This window comes from Periplaneta americana, chromosome 5 (assembly GCF_040183065.1).
Source record: "Periplaneta americana isolate PAMFEO1 chromosome 5, P.americana_PAMFEO1_priV1, whole genome shotgun sequence".
Classification (NCBI taxonomy): Eukaryota; Metazoa; Arthropoda; class Insecta; order Blattodea; family Blattidae; genus Periplaneta; species Periplaneta americana.
Window position 1 is genome coordinate 39,717,127 of NC_091121.1, and position 20,322 is coordinate 39,737,448.

Genomic DNA, 20,322 nt, shown 5'->3' on the forward strand with positions numbered 1-20,322 from the left:
TCATTTCTTCTTCCCTCATTACTTCTTCCTCCCTCATTACTTCTTCCTTCCTCATCATTTCCCTTCCTCCTTCATTACTTCATCCTTCCTCACCATTATCTCTTCCTCCTTCATTACTTCTTCCTTCCTCACTATTATCTCTTCCTCCCGCCTCATTTCTTCTTCCCTCATTACTTCTTCCTCCCTCACCATTATCTCTTCCTCCCTCATTACTTCTTCCTTCCTCACTTATCTCTTCCTCCCGCCTCATTTCTTCTTCCCTCCTAATTACTTCTTCCTCCTCATCATTATCTCTTCCTCCCTCATTACTTTTTTCTCCCACCTCATTATTTCTTTTTCGTCTCTCACCATTATCCCTTCTTCCCACCTCATTAATTCTTCTTCCCTCATTACATCTTCCGCCCTCCTCACTCTCTCTTCTTCCCTCTTCATTACTTCTTCTTTCACGATTATTTCTTCTTCTGTCCTCCTTACTTCTTCCTCCCTCATTATTTCTTCCTTCCTTACCATTATCTCTTCCTGCTTCCTCATTAATTCTTGCTTCCTCACCGTTATATCTTCCCCCTCATCTCTTTCTCTCTCTCTCTCTCCTCATTACCGCTTCCTTCCTCACGACTACCTCTTCTTCTTTTCTCATTACTTCTTCCTCCCTCACCATTATCTCTTCCTCTCTTCTCATTATTCCTTCCTTCCTCAGCATTCTTCCTCTCTCACGATTATCTCTTCCTTCCTCCTCATTACTTCTTCCCTCACCATTATCTTATTCTCCATCACCGTTATATCTTCCATCCTCTTCACTCCCCCTTCCTCCCTCATCATTAATTCTTCCTCCCTCACGATTAACTTTTATTCCTCCTCATTACTTCTTCGTATGTCACCATTATCTTTCCTTCCTTCCTCATTAAATCTCCCTCCCTCACCATTATATCTTCCGCCCTCCTCACTTCCCCTTCCTCCCTCATTAATTCTCCCTTCCTCATGATCTCTTTCTTTCTCCCTCATTACTTCTTCCTCTCTCATTAACTTTTCCTCCCTCCTCATTACTTTTCCTTCCCTCACTGCCTCTTCCTCCCTTCCTCCCTCCTCGTTACCTCTCTCTCCCTCCTCATTATCTCTTTCTCTCTCACCATAATCTCTTCCTCTTTTCTCATTGCTTTTTCAAACAGTCGTTGCGTTTCCATTTTTTCTAAGTTGGGAATCGAACCAATAACAGCTGAATTTATAGCCAGAAATGATACTACTTCACCAAAGCGAAGTGTAAGGTATGCAATCTTACACCACAAAATTTGGTTGACTGTACTCTGTAGCAAAAGATAAGAACTCCCGTGTGAATACTCTTTAACCCCTTGCATCCTCAATTTCAACCCTGCCTAAAATGGAGAATGCAATAAAATGGCACCCAACGCTAAGGTTGAGGAATTTTATTATCACTTCCTGTTTTTTAATTAGCCTACCGTACGCAAGTTTTTAATTAGACCACAATATAATATAATGGATCTCATTCTTTCTTGTGTGTCTGTTATCCGGAACATGCCTCAGTTTTTTACTTATACTTTAAGAGGAATTAAAACCTTAGATCTACTAACGACACCATTTTGTAAGCGTGATTCTGCATAATGAGGCCCCATAATGTGGGAACATTTTCGAACTAGCTTGCGGAAAAGATCTTCAACTGACTCTGACTTATCCCTGCTATATTGAGAAGAGGTGTAATATGAAACTGTATTTTACAGTCTGTATGAGGGCTGTTGTCTGATTAATCAATGACATCCTAACAGAGCTACACATATTCAGTTCTCATTCCATGAAGACTCAAAAAAGTTAGTTATGATCAGCCACAAATGACATATTGTAATGTAATGTCATTAATTCCAAGGGGTTATGCTTTGAGATGTTTCAAACAAAAACATTGAATACAATTTTTCTCGTTTTTGTTTCCTTTTAGAGAAAAAAAAATGTTTTATATGAAACATTTCATGGCATGTTTTGGGAAAGTAATGATAGAATTACCAACATGTTCAGTCAGTTTAAGAGAGCAGTTTATTATGATAATAAATGATTGAAAGAATTTCAATTTTGCCCTTTAAATGTGCTGAAATTTGATCCGAACAAATGTATCTTTTCGCCTGGAAAGGAATATTAAAATGTTACAGTCATCGGGGACGGTCTACAGGATCAAAAAATGTCCATATAGCATAGAATCAAAATTTGATAGTTTTCCCAGAAAAAAATATTTATTTTCTTATTTTATTTGCGTTACACTGCTTATATCGTTAGTAAAATTTAGAAAACAATTACATCTGTAGATATATCTAGCAAAGAGTTAATATTAGTTTAAATAAATATTTGTGTGTTCTATTAAGTTTTCGTGAAATTAAATAAAAATACATGCTTAAATTTGTTAATATTCTGGCGTGAGAGACGTGGCAACGTGTTCAGCAGGCAGTACTCTGCACAGACAGAAGTACAAGTCAGCTGAGTTCAAGCTCCCTGTCTATAGCTCTACTGCCGAGCGAATGGCAGTTCAGTACAGGGTATTCGATAAACAACTTACAATGTCATTCACAGTTTAGGAATATCATATGTTATTAATTTATGGAGAAAGTCGTCGTAATTCAAGTGAGGTAAGAAGGATATATCGTCAACGTTTTCCTCAAAAAAGGTTACCTAATCGACAAAGTTTTGTAGCAGTTTCTCAACGATTATTAGAAACTAGAAGTCTCTTACCCCATTTCGAAAATCACACAACCAGAAATTTGTTTAAAAATGGTACTGTTTTATGGAAGCAGGAGAGATTAAAATGTTCCATTAGAAAAAGAGTTTGTGAGATTTTGTGTAGAAAACCAATATTGTTTATTTTTTAGACGTACAACAAAAAATTGGAGCAATATTGTTACATAAAATGTAAATTTACCATAATGTTCTATTAATGATATTGAAAGTTTGTATTTGCTGGTCGTTTTATGTAAACAACAGTATTGTCATTGTCCGCTCCTGCATTATAACAGAGCATCTGTTTTTTTTTTTACCGGTATGTCTGTACCCGCTTGAGCTGTACTGTGTACTTTTAAACCCCCTCCTTCCCATCCAGCAACGTTGCAAAATGTCTAATATTGTAAACTTTAATAATTAGTTCATCATCATCATCACCATCATCATCATCATAAACTTCAAGGTTTGGGCCTAATGACCCGTTCCGTCTCCAGGACTTATCTGATCTCTCCATCGTTTTCTCGGTCTTCCAGATGTTCTTCGTCCTACTGGTTTGTATGTCCACATTCTTACTGTTAGTCGTCCGTCGTCCATTCCTTCAACTTGTCTTAGCCAATTCAATCTATAATTCTTAATTTTGTCTGTTATGCATTCAACGTTTAATTGCTTAAGGATATCTCCATTTCGAATATGATCTAATAGTGTGTGTCCTGTTAAAAGTCTAAGGATACGCATCTCAGTGGCTTCTAGTCTTCTTTCCTGTCTTTTAGCGAGGGTCCACGTTCCCGCACCATACAACAAAATTGGTAGGCCTACAGATAATGTTTCATAAAATGTTAATATCGTGTCCACTCTAGCCTTTTTAAGTAATGTGTGTTCAATTGTTCCCATCATCTTTTGGAACTCCAGAATTTTATTCTCTGCATCACATGATTCTATAAATGAAAGGTTCCAATCTAGGTAATTGAAGAAGTTAGTTTGTTTCAATATCTTATTTTCTATTACAGTCTTCTTTCTAATGGGGTATTTCCCTTGAAATGCTAAAATTTTTGTTTTGTTTATGGACATCTTTAGGTTATATTTCTTGCAACATTACTCGGTGAAAATACTGCTCTTTGTAAATCATCCTCCGTTTTGGCTAATACCACCTCATCATCCGCAAATAATTTTAATAATTAGTTAAATATTGAAATTAGAAACAAATTGTAAGTACATTTTATCTTCCTTATGACATGAATAATCAACAATTTGATTTAGATGAGAGTTACATGTATACAAGAGTTATTTACGAATTAAACAACAAAATATTATGAACTATTAATTAAACACTGAAATAAACTGAGTAGCAGAATTAAGCTAAAACACATAGAATGTTAATATATTTCAAATAATATTAGATAATAGAAAGAGATTATTATGAGACAATTTTGAAAATAAGCACTAGCAGGATGATGTCTAAAGAAAGAAGTAACAATTTAGTCAGTGACAGTTTAAATCAGTATGACTGGAGTGAAATGCTAGTAAGGTTATCTTTTAAGCTGTTTTTAAAGGTGTTTATTGTCTTGCAGCCCCTAATACTTTGTGACAAGGAATTCCATTGACGCGAGGTGGATATTGTAAAAGATGATGAATAACAAGATGTTCTATGAAGAGGTATACTTAGCGTGCCACAGATAAGTGATCTGGTATTTACGTCGTGGTTAGAGTATAGATAAGAGAAACGAGACGAAAGGTAATTTGGTGTTAAGGTGTGCAGAATTCGAAAGTGTAAAGACAAAGAGTGTAAAGTTCTGCGTTCTTTAAGTCGGAGCCACGAAAGACTTGCGAAGGACTGTGATATGTGATCATATCGTCGGATGTTGCACACGTATCTGACGCACATATTCTGAGCTCGCTGTAACTTGACTGACAGTTCAGAACTTAGGTCACTTAACAAAACGTCACAATAATCGAAATGCGGCATTACTAGGGTTTGTACTAGGGTAAGTTTTAGTTGCTGGGGCAAGAAGTTTCTCAAGCGACTCAAACAGTGAATGGAGGAACAGATTTTTTTAATCGTTTCTTTAACTTGAAAATTCCAACTTAAATCATTATCAAAAAAGAAGCCAAGATTTTTTACGACAGATGAATAAGGGATTAGCGTGTTGTTAATGGCACTTATACCCCTATATATCATAACATGCATTACATAGACAAAAATACACACAATCATAGGCACAGACAAGGCACGTACAATCACATACACACATACACACACACACACAATTTAAGTAAAGTCCTGTAGGCCTATCTACAATGAAACCAGCTACAATAAATGGGAAAAAATTTCTTTCGTGTATTCAGCTCTTAACAATGGGAGAAGACCACTCATTTTATAACTACCATATTTTAATGATACAAGTGCTTATCATTCAGGATCTATTCTAGGATCCTGGAATTTTATACGTAGCTGTAATGGCGTGGGCAGTCAGGCAGTCAGGCAGGCAGGCAGGTCGGTTGGGCGCACGCGCGCTGTAGGAAGAGGAATGTAGTAGCGTTTAAAATTTATTACAACAGGAAGAATAACAGTGTCATGAACTGGCACTAGAATACAAACATAACAAGGATGTGCTCTTATTTTTCAACTCCATCTACATATTGCTGACGCAGTTAACGTTACCGCTCTAAGGAAGCATACGGTAAGGAAGTATAGTGGGACTCCCTAGGGCCTAGCAAATGAAGGGCGTTAGATCAAGATTTCTAAGTGAATTTCAACTAAGAGATCAGAATCAATTCCCTATTTATCATTTGCATATTTCATATTGCCTCCGAGCAAATATCTCTTTTTAAAAACTGGTTTCTATCGCTGCGAACCATACATTTGGAATCGTGATAAAGATCAATAATGATGCAATTTTTCTTCTTATCAATTGCTTTGTCATATCAAAAACGAATACTACAAATTTATTTTCTGAGAACCATGTACACAAATTTAACGGAACTTTTAAATAAGAACAAATATATACACATATAATAGAGTTTAACATAATCTTATATGGAAAGAAGTGCTCGAAATCGTAATTTTGAAATTCCTAATTGTTTTTTTAAGAATAGTACATTATGCCACGAGCCTATAATGATAGTAATTAAGACGCAAGTATGGATATTTATGAAACGAGCGCAAGCGAGTTTCATAATTTTCATACGAGCTTCTTAATTACCATTATAGGCAAGTTTCATACGACTTTTTATGCTCGACCATATTTCTAACTTGAAATTATTCAGATGTATACATTTTATTTGTATCTGACAAGATCGGAAGTGACCTTGTTCTAGGTCGTGAATTGTGAGATGTGCGCAGACGCGAAAGTATTGATTTTTTTCCGAGGAACAATAATGTCATTGACCTTGATGTAATCCCGTTAAACTTGATATAACCTTGATTATTGAATTCGACATTGAAAAACGAGATGACAAATTGGATTTATTTGAATATTATTTACAATTAACGCTAATTATTATAGTAACAGAACATAACCTTCTGCGACAGTATTGAATTTCCAGCCTCCGTGACTTTTCGCTAATTCTCTTTCTATTGCATATCCGAAAATAATCTATACTTGCGGTTTTATAACGGTACAAAGCTGACTTGTCATTGGCTGAACAGCTGTAAGCTGAGTTGTCATTGGCTGAACACCTGTACTTTAATGAGTAGGTGTACTTTAATGATATGCATTAAAGGACTGCTACCAGGTGTATAATTACTACATTTCGGCATGGTCGAGCATAAAAGTTATTAGTCAGTGGATATACTAATGCACTTTCTGACGAGATCGTTAACATTATGTTTCTATGGCGACCAAATGTCATCATGCAGATCTGAGCATTAATTCCGAAACTCCTTCGGTACAGATATATCAAATAAGTAATATCCCCATCTGGGTTATAGTGAGATCTATAGTGGAGTATTTCGTTTATATGACGTCATTCCATTCCAATGAAGTGTAATGAAATTTTGATTTCCAACCAATCACAGTCATACATCGCGATAATTTCTGCAGGTCGGTTTATCACTATCAATTTATCGCATGGTTGTTCTTTTGTTTAGTCAGTGTCGCCAACTGTTTCCACGTAAATTCATGAGCATGAATCCATTGTACTAGATAAAGTGCGAAATCCTACGTCCACATTTACATCTTCATCTTCTAATTCCACGTCTATTGTATAAGAAAATGACACTCCTTCATAACAATTGTTCATTTAATTAATGTATTAATCAGATTATTTGTATAATACCTTAAAATGTTTAAATTAAATTATGATTTCAGCAGATAACGAAAACGTATTTCTTTTGTAATAAGAAGATAAAAGCGCAGTACATGTAATTAACATTTTTAAACCTGTATTTCGCTTTTCTCAATAGGCATTACTGAATAACATTCAATTTCTTTATTGCAGTAGGCCTAATCGTTATTCATCTATTTCGACTTCACAATGTCTGTACTCACTAACTAGTTAGCTAGTTAAATAAATAAATAAATAAATAAATAAATAAGTAAACAAGTGTATAAGTATATAAGTAAGTAAGTAAGGAAGGAAGTAAGTAAGTAAGAAAGAAAGTAAGTAAGTAAATAAGTAAATAAATAAATAACTTAATAAATAAATAAACAAATAAATGAATGAATGAATGAATGAATAAACAAATAAATAAATAAATAAATGAAACAATAAATGAATAAATAAACAAATACATAAATAAATAAATGAATGAATAAATGAATGAATGAATGAGTGAATGAATGAATGAATAAATAAATATATATATATATATATATATACATAAATATATAAATACATAAATAAATAAGTAAATAAGTAAAAAATAAATAAATAAATAAATAATAAATAAATAAATAAAATTGTACTATACTTTTGGTTGTCTGATTATATTCATATGTATTCACTTTTTTATTTTCTCTTAGTATACTGAAAAAACTGACGCACCATTATCATTTTTCTTTCTCTTATTAGCTTTCATTGCTTCTTGACTTGTAACATTTTTTTATTCTGTAAACTGCCATTGTTTGTTTGTTTGTTTGTTTGTTTGTTTGTGTACTTGTTTGCTGTTTATCTTGCTCCGTTATCTTTCATCAACTATTTGTTCTTGTATTGTTTTATATGCTTTGTCTAATGGCAGCCTCTAATTTGAGGAGCTCAATAAAATAAAAAATAAAATATATATTTTTAAGTTAATACTTGTATACCGGTATGTATTTTCCTGTATATGTTTTGATCTTAGTTGGGTGAAAGAGAAGATGTGATGGTCTTAACTCTGCCAGGAAAAATAAAACTATTATTATTATTATTATTATTATTATTATTACTATTACTATTATTATTGTTGTTATTGTTATTACTATAGTGGAGCAACTCAGATAAAATAGAAGGTAAAACAGAGTAACAGGGAAAGAACTGTACCTACCATTTAAACCCAGCGGAAGATCACCGTTTAATAACCACTGTATAAAATCCTTAATCAGAAGTATATGCAGCGTGTATTTACGATTTATTTTTATTGCTAATTCTACATACATAATGAAGGCGATCTGTGCAGTAAATAAAAACGGTAAATATTTTCTAAACGCATCAGTTCTCTATGATTATCACAGCCGAAAAAAGCGCCGTCAATTATTCAGACTACAGTTACAATGACATGCCAGGTCTAAGTCTCACGACCCGGTTTCTTCCACATAATTAGATAAAGATTTAATAGCCCAAGTTCCTTGTTAAAAAATAACAGAATCGCAAATATTTAACTTGTTGCTACTAAACACCGGAAAAGTAAATTTATGAGGTTACTGCTACTAGTACCAGCAGTTTTCTGCAGATCGCAACATTTAATGTTACAGACGTAATATAAAAAATTAAATCTATAAAAGGCAATCTTAAATGACCAACGACTGCCCACCGCTAAACTAGATCGGACTTTTAATTACTCTGACGTCAGAAATTTAGCAGAGATTCGCATCTTTAAAGTAGTCGTGAGTAAACTAAAGCCAGGGCAAAAAAATTGAGAGGTTGTAGTTTAATTACTGCTTGTCAGAGAAAAAAATGCAGCAGATGTGCAAATATGTTTCTCGGACGATTAGCAGACCTCGTAAAAACTTGGTATGATCTACATTATTGCAGCTAGTGTGATTTAGACTGTGTAATGCGTGTAACAAATAATATTTAGGACTATTATTTCATTTGAGTCTAATTCTAGAGTGAAGCTTTTATTTCAAACATGATTAAAAGCAGATCTTTGGTCTCGCGTCATTCCCACGTTTCTTGAACTGAATCCCGTCCACAGAAAAGATATTCCCAAGTTATCTATTATGTTTACTGTATCACATAGGAGCTTCTGTGATCGTTAGACCTCAGATTTTTAGGGACCTAAAATACGCCATGACTTTATCAAAATAGGCACTAAAAACATAGATTTAGGCATATAAAAATACAATTTCAAGCAGCTAAAAATATTATTTTATCCAACTAAAATGTAATTTCTATGCACACAAACTACAGTAACTATAAAAATGTAATGAACTAGTGAGCGTGACCAATATTGTATAATAATAAATTATTGTATTTATGTCGCCTCTTTTTCTTATATTGTAATTTATGTACTTACTTACTTACTTACTTACTTACTTACTTACTTACTTACTTACTTACTTACTGGCTTTTAAGGAACTCGGAGGTACATTGCCGCCCTCACATAAGCCCACCATAGGTCCCTATCCTGAGCAAGATCAATCCACTCTCTATCATCATATCCCACCTCCCTCAAATCCATTTTAATATTATCTTCCCATCTACGACTCGGCCTCCCCAAAGGTCTACTTCCCTCCGGCCTCCCAACTAACACTCTATATGCATTTCTGGATTCGCCCATACGTGCTACATGCTCTGCCCATCTCAAACGTCTGGATTTAATGTTTCTAATTATGTCAGTTGAAGATCACAATACGTGTAGTTCTGTGTTGTGTAACTTTCTCCATTCTCCTGTAACTTCATCCCTCTTAGCCCCAAATATTTTCCAAAGAACTTATTCTCAAACACCCTTAATCTCTGTTCCTCTCTTAAAGTTAGAGTCCAAGTTTCACAACCATAAAGAACAGCCGGTAATATAACTGTTTTATAAATTCTAACTTTTAGATTTTTTGACAGCGGACTGGATGATAAAAGCTTCTCAGCCGAATAATAACAGGCATTTCCCATATTTATTCTGTGTTTAATTTCCTCCCGAGTATCATTTACATTTGTTACTGTTGCTCCCAGGTATTTGAATTTTTCCACGTCGTCAAAGGATAAATTTCCAATTTTTATATTTCTATTTCATACAATATTCTCGTCACGAGACATAATCATATACTTTGTCTTTTCGGGATTTACTTCCAAACCTACCTCTTTACTTGCTTCAAGTAAAATTCCTGTGCTTTCCCTAATCGTTTGTGGTTTTTTTTTCTAACATATTCACGTCATCCGCATAGACAAGCAGCTGATGTAACCCGTTCAATTCCAAACCCTCTCTGTTTTCCTGGACTTTCCGAATGGCATACTCTAGAGCAATGTTAAAAAGTAAAGGTGATAGTGCATCTCCTTGCTTTAGCCCACAGTGAATTGGAAACGCATCTGACAGAAACTGACCTATACGGACTCTGCTGGACCTTTCACTGAGACACATTTTCATTAATCGAACTAGTTTCTTGGGAATACCAAATTCAATAATAATATCATATAAAACTTCTTTCTTAACCGAGTCATATGCCTTTTTGAAATTGTAATTTATGTACAATTAAAAAATGTGTGTTTTCTCATATTGTAATAATAAAGTATTATAATTATTATAATCAGTATCATTATATTATTATTACTAGCCGTACCCGTGCGCTCCGCTGCACCCGTTAGAAATAAATATAAAGTAATTACATAATTAAAATAGGACATTTGATCCAGGGAACATTCGTGTTTGATAGAAGGATAAATCGTTTAATATGTTACTTAATTTAAATTGCATCCAAATAATTAAAATGCGATCATTTTGGTCCAGAGACACTCATTTGGTGCAATGACAATTCCTTTAACATGTTTCTTAATTTTTATTACATGCAACCATAGTTTAATGAACATTGACATCATTTAGATTTAATGTGTATATTTTATTTTACTTGTTATAGGTTTCCATTGAATTATGGTAATAACTTAATTTTAACCCTTGTTTTCTACGTATTCAGTAAATGGCGCTTGGCCCACTATGGTACTGAACCCTTGAAATAACTTAAATTATATTATATAATATTACATATTATATTATATTATATTATATTATATTATATTATATTATATTATATTATATTATATTATATTATATTATATTATATTATATTATATTATAAGTTACTGTAATAACATTATAGCATTATGTCCATCTAGAGAAGCTACACTTTCCAGTGGTGAAATAATAATTAATCATACAAATCGGTTAATTTATCTTCCGATATTACTTCATACAAACACAGACACATTCTCTGTAGGGTATCTTTCATAGCTTTCGATTGTTGCTGTCCAAGGCCCCTTATAGACGAAGTCATTTGTTTTTTAATTCATTACACGGTCTTAGATGGCAGTTATTTTAATTTTTAAACTCATTTATCTCATTAAATATCAGTCCTATCAAAATTTTTGAAGGAATAAAACTTATCGCAAATTATTTTTAAAGAAACTTTTGTTATGTAACATTTTTGACAAAAATCAATAATAAGCGCGATATTTCGATTTATTTAATTCAGGCCCCCTTATAACTCCCCTTTTAAATAATATATTTTGAATTCCATATAGTCTAAAATCTAAGTTACAACGAACTTAATTTATATTCCAATTTTAATATAAATCGGTTCAGCCATTATCGCGTGAAAAGGTAACAAACATACAGACAGACAGACAGACATACAAACAAAAATTTCAAAAAAGCGATTTTCGGTTTCACGGTGGTTAATTATATATATATTAGGACCAATTATTTTTGGAAAATCGAAAATTATCAGAAAAATTTCGACTACAAATTTATTATTAGTATAGATTATTATTATTATTATTATTATTATTATTATTATTATTATTATTATTACCAAGTACGTTTGTAAACAGTATTGCCCTATATAGTTGTTTATAAACCTAAGAAAAATATTACGTTTCTAAACCAGAGAGAGACAAAAACACAATATATTCTAACCAACATATTACATTTCAGGCGAACGTTTAATTTTTTGCAACAGCTCCATTCAACTGACATGATATGTATATGAGTAGAGAGGACTACTTTGCCAGCTGCTTTGTAAACATGTATTATTCTGTGTACTTAACTTCAGAGTAGGCTATATGTGCCTCAACTTCGAAGTCTAGACATAAAAAAACTAGCGTCAGAAATAACAAAACTGATGTGAAATCTGGGGACACATATCATACCTATACGCCTACTGTATTCTGGCTTCGAATATATGGAGGTGGTTTCCACGCAACGCTAAAGCTGGATCCTAGCCGTTGCTAGGGCCAAGGTTAATTGTGATTCCCTAAGTCGCTTATTTCCTAACACAGCTTCTGTTCAGATGTAATTCTCCTCTTTGAACGTGGACTTCATTAAAAAATCGCGGTGATTTGCTATTGACCTGTTTGTTAGAAGAGCTTGATTGCCAGACATGAAACCTCGTTTAGTATTCACACGAGAACGAAATTGAAATCACATGGAAATAACGAACCACAGTTTGAGTTCCTGATACAGATAAATGGGGTGCAAAACCGGCCCATTACTCTTAACAGCTAAGGGACGGGCGCCAGGGTAATGCGAAGTGAAATGAACGGCCGAGTGAGATATTCGAGGATGCTATGGAATTGACGCTCGCTTTCCTTTGGCTTTTTATTACTGCCACATTATTCATCCAATGTACACATGAAACAATCGTTATTAATGTACGTACAACAGATCGCTGCACGAAAAGCATGCACCGTAGAAACCAAGCGCAACAATGGCTTTAGTACAATATTTTTAGCTTATGAGTATGTTGCTCTGTAGTGATGGTATTAATACAAAAACATATTTTTAACGTTGATTCCAACGACTGATAAAAAAATGCTTCCAAATTACTTCCTCCTACGTTCTTTATAAATAATATTCTGCAACGTCTATCTTTCCATCCTCAATTTCTCCATTTTTCATTTATTATCTTCAAAATCACCATCACCATCATCATCTTCACCTTCGCCGCCATCATCATGTTCTTCACATTTTATCGTCGCCATTATCATGTTCTTCACCTTCGTCATCATGTTCTTCACCTTTGTCGTCGTCATCATCATCATGTTCTTCACCTTCGTCATCATGTTCTTCACCTCTGTCGTCGCCATCATGTTCTTCACCTTCGTCGTCGCCATCATGTTCTTCACTGTCATCGTTGCCATCATCACGTTTTTCATCTTCGTCATCGCCATCATGTTCTTTACCTTCGTCGTCGCCATCATGTTCTTCACCTTCGTCGTCGTCATCATATTCTTCACTTTCGTCGTCGCCATCATCATGTTCTTCACCTTCGTTGTCGCCATCATCATGTTCTTCACATTTTATCGTCGCCATTATCATGTTCTTCACCTTCGTCGTCGCCATCATCATGTTCTTCACCTTCGTCGCCATCATCATGTTCTTCACCTTCGTTGTCGCCATCATCATGTTCTTCACATTTTATCGTCGCCATTATCATGTTCTTCACCTTCGTCGTCGCCATCATCATGTTCTTCACCTTCGTCGCCATCATCATGTTCTTCACCTTCGTCGCCATCATCATGTTCTTCACCTTCGTTGTCGCCATCATCATGTTCTTCACATTTTATCGTCGCCATTATCATGTTCTTCACCTTCGTCGTCGCCATCATCATGTTCTTCACCTTCGTCGCCATCATCATGTTCTTCACCTTCGTCGTCATCATGTTCATCACTTTCGTTGTCGCCATCATTATGTTCTTCACATTTTATCGTCGCCATCATCAAGTTCTTCACCTTCGTCGTCGTCGTCATCATATTCTTCACTTTCGTCGTCGCCATCATCATGTTCTTCACATTTTATCGTCGCCATCATCATGTTCTTCACATTTTAACGTCGCCATCATCATGTTCTTCACTTTCGTCGTCGCAATCATCATGTTCTTCACATTTTATCGTCGCCATTGTCATGTTCTTCACCTTCGTCATCATGTTCTTCACCTTTGTCGTCGTCATCATGTTCTTCACCTTCGTCGTCGTCATGTTCTTAACTTTCGTCGTCGTCATCATCATGTTCTTCACCTTCGTCGTCGTCATGTTCTTAACTTTCGTCGTCGTCATCATCATGTTCTTCACCTTCGTTGTCACCATCATCATGTTTTTCAACTTCGATGTCACCATCATCATGTTTTTCATCTTCGTCGTCGCCATCATCATGTTTTCACCTTCATCGTCAACATGTTTTTCACCTTCGTAGTCGCCATAATCATTATCTTCACCTTTGTCGTCGCCATCATCATGTTCTTCACCTTTGTCGTCGCCATCACATTCTTCATCTTCACCGACGCCATCTTATTCGTCAAATTTGTCATTATCTTCAACTTCGTCGTCATTTTCTATTTCGTCAACATCATCTTTTCATCATCACCATCAAATTCAACTCCTTCTCCATCATCTTGAACTTCATCATCTTCTTAAACATCGTCATCACCTTCAATTTCGTTGTCATCTTCCTCATCATCGTCAATTCATCATGATGAAATTTGTCATCGTAACCATGACCAGGTTTGGTAAAAATCAAGTTGCAATACGATAGCAGATGCGCTACTCAACAGTCTTGCGATCATATCAAAATGTTTTGAAGTTATTTATACCCGAATAAACCGCATTATTTTATTAACAAATCTAATGTGACAGGGAATTATGAAATCTCTTGAACTATGTGAAACGTCTCAATGTTAGCATATAATTTTTAGGACTAATAAATACTACCACAGGCAGGATGAGTACACCTAAAGGTAATGTAACGACGCAGAACTTGTGGAATGACTCAATGGCGCAAAGGGAAAAAAGAGAAGTGAGAGAACAATAATTAAACTGTGTACTATCGCGTGTCTTGCAAGGGAATTTAAGGCTGTGAGAAAGAATTTATGTGAGCTCCAAGCCTGTTGGTCACTTATCTCACCTCGTTTTTCATCGTTCCGTTGAAGTAACTTGAGAGGGAATTTTGTAGGGAAAAAGCGTAAAATGAATGTAACCTAATAGCTAACATGTGAGGGAGAGGACATTGTGGATAACCTCGAGGTACATTAAATAGAGAATGGAGTGAGACGGACCGCGCTGAAAATCACGAGACACGAAGTTCATATTAAACCTCTGTTTCCATAGTATAGTAAGTGACTTCAGAGTAAACCTTTCATGTAAAAACTTTACAATGTTTCTCTCCTTGTAGCTCGCATAGGTATATAGACCTTTCACATAAAAATAAAATAAAATTCGAGTTCAAAGCTACTTTAAGTTTCTATTCCAAATAAAGGACTGAGAAATAAATAAATAAATAAATAAATAAATAAATAAATAAATAAATAAATAAATAAATAAGTAAATAAATAAATAAATAAATAAAGTAACTAAATAAGTAAATAAGTAAGTAAATAATTATATAAATAAATAAGTAATATACCCGGCCCCGGAACAATTTTTCCCTTGAAATTATTCAAATCTGCTTTACAGGGAGCTTCACCTGAAAGACTAGATTTGCATAATATATACGTTACTGTGTTCGTTAACAGAAAACCACAATTCCAAGTCACACAGAGGTTGTGGGTCTCTGGCGTTTCGTCAACCCACGCGAGTTGTGTGGATATAAAGGGAAAAGTTGAGACGGTGTCGGGTGGAGTTCCCGGGTAGCTCAGTGGTAGAGCGCTGGTACGATCAACCAGAGGTCCCGGGATCGATACCCGGCCCCGGAACAATTTTTCCCTTGAAATTATTCAAGTAATATAAGTAAATAAATAAATAAGTAAATAATTAAATAAATAAGTAATATAAGTAAACAAATAAATAAGTAAATAAATAAATGAAATAAATACGTTATATTCTATCTCTGCATAAACTGACTCCCAAATAATGAATGTGAACAAAATCCATCCAATAATTAGGTACAAACACTTTAGAGAACATTAATACAAACCGACAGTACGAACAAATCACATTTTCGTTATCATTGATGCTGAAATTGTATGTTTTTGTAAATATCTGAAAATAAATTTGTTTCTGCATCGTAAGGAAAGTTCATATATTATTCTTAAGACCTCAAGATTTAATACCACATGCGAAACAATACGTCCTGAATATCGAGGCATTATCCAACATGATCGTTGTATTCCATGTAATTCTGAATGCCTTGCTATTTTTCATACTATTCCGTGTTACATTTTAATGTGAATCTTATTTCGTTTGTACTTTCATTGTTCAATACGTGCGTTGCTGGGATTTATAACTGTTACTTGATCTATTATGCATCATTTATAACACTGTTTCTCTCCGCATACATACCTAGCATGAATTGTAGAGCTCTCTTCGTGCTATTATGTCATGATGGTTACACGAGCACGCTCGCTGTATTTCATTCATGCTTTCCGATGTGGTGAAGAAATCTAGACGAGAGTGACTTTATTTTTCTTTAATTAAAATAAAAAACTTCTCCAAGATCACATAAATTAAAAAGAAGACCCTGAACATTACGCATATTAAATTTATTATTATTATTATTATTATTATTATTATTATTATTATTATTCCGATTATAACTATGAGACTAATTGCGTATATTTCAATTGCGGTAGTTTGTTTACCAGACGTCAGGATCTTGATTATTTATTTTTTTGTAAAGTCATTAAGGGTGATATTCATTGTGAATCATTCATAAGTAATATCAGTCTTCGTATTCCTGCTAAGGGTTTAAGATTTCATAAATTGTTTTATAATAGGAATTCTAAATCTCTCTCTCCGGTCTGCAGATGTATAAAATATGCTAATTTGCATGGATTGAAGTTGGATCCATTTAATGTGTAGTAATACTTTTTGAGTTTTATGTCAGTTTTATTATTTATGCCATTGTTAGACATGTATCATACTATTCTCGTCATTTGCATAACTTTACAGTATTAACTATATGATTCCTGTCTTCATTTATATGATTTCATTAATTCATTTGTAATACATTTTATTTAATTGCCATTATTTTAATTATCTCGCTGAACTAATTTTAATAATACTATTTGTGCTATTTATTTTGTTGCATTTTGGTCAATTGAGTAATGTAGACTATTATATTGATTGTATTTCCATCTCATTGCCATTTTCTATCATTCATTCTCATCATCATTTGTTGTTTTGTTTCGTTTTGTACCTGTGCTAAACTGTAATTGGCCTTGTGCTGTTGTTTCGCACATTAATATTCTAAATAAATAAATAAATAAAATAAATTATTATTATTATTATTATTATTATTATTATTATTATTATTATTATTATTATTATTATTATTATTCGGTTGAGAAGCTTTTGTCATCCAGTATGCTGTCAAAAAATGTGAAAATTATAATTTATAAAACAGTTATACAAAGTGTCAAAAAAAAAAGTATCTAATATCTTAGGAGGTGATAGTATGCATGAAAACAAGAAAAAAATGTCTAATAAACATGGGTCCTACAACATACTTTCTGAGATCTGAACACTTGTTCATAGGAGGTGCTAAATGTAACGTCCATTTATGGCAATGCATTTTTCTGCCCTACAATACAGCAGACGACCAGATAATTATATCGTAGTTGATACCCTTGGCATGGAATACTGAAAAGAAAAGTTTGGTTGCGGATATGAACGGGGTTCAGCAGAGACGGTGTTGTGAATTTTCGTAATCGGCATGTGTCGGCTGATGAAAAATCCCCATGTAGTTGTAGAAACAAGGCATCAGCACCGATTATTCTCAATCAACGTTTGGGCAGGCGTTCTTGGTGATAGGTTAAGGGCCATACGTGATACCACAGAGATTAACTGGGGCACGCTATCAGGACTTTCTTACTAACGTGTTCCCTACTTTGCTGGTTATGTGCCCTGTCAGCAAAGACTACAGATGTGCATCATGCATGATGGCACACCAGCACATTTTTTTTCGCAATAAGCGTGACGCTGACATTTCAGGACCGCTGGATTGATTGGGTAGGCCCCACACCTTGGCCTGCTCGTTCGTCAAATCTAAATCCCCTAGACTTTTTGTTATCAAGAACAACCAGGTCAATTTCAAAGAGTGCGTGATTCCTTACACCGAAGGGCAGAGGAATGCATTGCCATGAATGGACGTCACTTTGAGCACCTCCTATGAACAAGTGTTCAGATCTCAGAAAGTATGTGTTGTAGGATCCATGTTTATTGACTTTTTTTCTTGTTTTGATGCATATTAGCACCTTCTAAAATTTTGGATACATTTTTTACCGCCCTGTATTACCGGTTGTTCTGTGTGGTCGTGAAACTTAGACTCTCACTTTGAGAGAGGAACAGAGATTAATGGTACAAATCTGGCTTTCAGGTAGTAGCTCCTTGTAAAGCAGGTTTGAATAATTTCAAGGAAAAATTGTTCCGGGGCCGGGTATCGATCCCGGGATACTTCGCTTAGTGCGCGAACGCTCTACCGACTGAGCTACCCCAGGAACTATATACGACACCGTCACAATTTTTCCTTTTGTATCCACACGACTCAAATGAACTGACAAGACGCCAGAACTCAACTATGAGTGCACACAATACTGTGTGACTTAAATTGTGGCTTTCTGTTAACGTATCTCCAGTAACGAATGTATTATACAAATCTGGCGGTGTCGTGTATAGTTCCTGGGGAGCTCAGTCGGTAGAGCGTTCGCGCGCTAAGCGAAGGGTCCAGGGATCGATACCCGGCCCCGGAACAATTTTTCCTTGAAATTATTCAGAGATTAATGGTGTTTGAGAATAAGGTGCCTAACTGATGTTTGATGGGAAAAGCAGTGCTTCAGACAATCATAACAAAATGTTGGAAGAAATGTTATTCCTAGATTAAACGCCACTTCATTATCGTTTTATTTTTATAATTTAATTTTTCTCACTTTTGTTATACAGAGACATCATTTTATTTTTACTTGCATTTTTATTGTACCTGCATTTCTGAATGTACTTCACTCCCACCCCTTCACTAATGTCCTTGCTCCCGTCAGACACACAAACTTACGGCCGCTGTTGCATTCGAAGTCTTCAAGCAGTGAAGTAAACACTGCAGTGTATAGTGTGTTTCATAAATATGATTGCGTTTTCTATAGAAGAAAGAACCTATATTAATAATATCGTACTAAAAATTATATTCAAGAAACGATAAATTCAGTTTCATAGAATATGCTTCAAAATGTTTTTAATAATATGCGTACTGAATTGAAGCCTGCATTGTAATGAACGGCAACCATTTTCAGCAACTTGTTTAAAAATTCAGATTAGCTTATTTTGAATTGAGGTGGCTAGAAGCAAAGGAATGCTAGTGACATTTGTAATAACATGAGTTAAGTGCATCCAGTGTAAGCTAAAGTATCTAAAATTTTAGTGGCAAAGGGATATTTTAATCGCATCACACATTAAAATTTAAATAAAAATTTCACCGATTTTACGAAAGCTTAAATATTTAAACCCCATTTTTTCAAAAGTAACTTAAGTACACTTACAGCCCTTTACTTATGACCGCCTCAATTTAAATGCACTCTCTATATTGTATGTTAACATCAATAATTAATATGCTAAATAAAGTAGACATTACATAACGAACATAGCCGCCTAAAAAGTTGAGTTTTCGAAAAAAAAATGTTACTACTCTACTGTATTTTGATAAATTCCGTAAAAGTGATGATCAAACTGAAAATCGTAATATCGTATTTCCCTACAACATAAATGGATACACTACTTTTCTCTCCTCCTATAGCTAGTAAAATGATTTGTTTACATATTGCACTAGTAACATCAAACTCCTGTAATGGAAGGGGGCAACAGTGTTTCCGAGTATAGCCAGGTTAATGTTAAAAATATTGGTAAAAATAAAGTGATGTCCCTGTATTTCTTACTTCTTGTTATTTTAGGTCTATAGATTAATATATATTGTGTTAAATAATGCATTTACAATTGTCTATATTATGTTTGTATACACTGTTTACTCTTTCGTTTATTGCACACCGGACTATCCATTAGATCATGTTTTTCTCTTTCTCGTAATCACAAAACACAACTCCATCGCCGCTGTTTACGTTCCACGCAAAAATGGTCACCTAGTAAGTGTCTTTCTGACATGTACAACGTTTACCGCAGAGACAAATGACTGCAACTCTGTTTAGGCTACTCTTTTGTTTACTGCATTGCACTAGAAAACGAGTAAAAATGCTGTCGTTGAACTACGAATTTCACAGTGCTTGTTTATTCAAAAAAATTAAATTTTAGGTCCGACATTTATTAAATTTTTTCCTTGTTTTGATGAATATTACTGC

General features: G+C 34.4%; 2 non-coding genes across 2 annotated transcripts; one reads left to right on the forward strand and one right to left on the reverse strand.

Moving 5' to 3' along the window:
* Positions 1 to 15,666: 15,666 nt before the first annotated feature.
* Positions 15,667 to 15,738, forward strand: TRNAI-GAU (transfer RNA isoleucine (anticodon GAU)). Its single transcript has one exon. It is a non-coding gene; the product is annotated as a tRNA-Ile (tRNA).
* A 2,669-nt stretch (positions 15,739 to 18,407) lies between these two features.
* TRNAS-ACU (transfer RNA serine (anticodon ACU)) lies at positions 18,408 to 18,481 on the reverse strand. Its single transcript has one exon. It is a non-coding gene; the product is annotated as a tRNA-Ser (tRNA).
* Between the last annotated feature and the right edge of the window lie 1,841 nt (positions 18,482 to 20,322).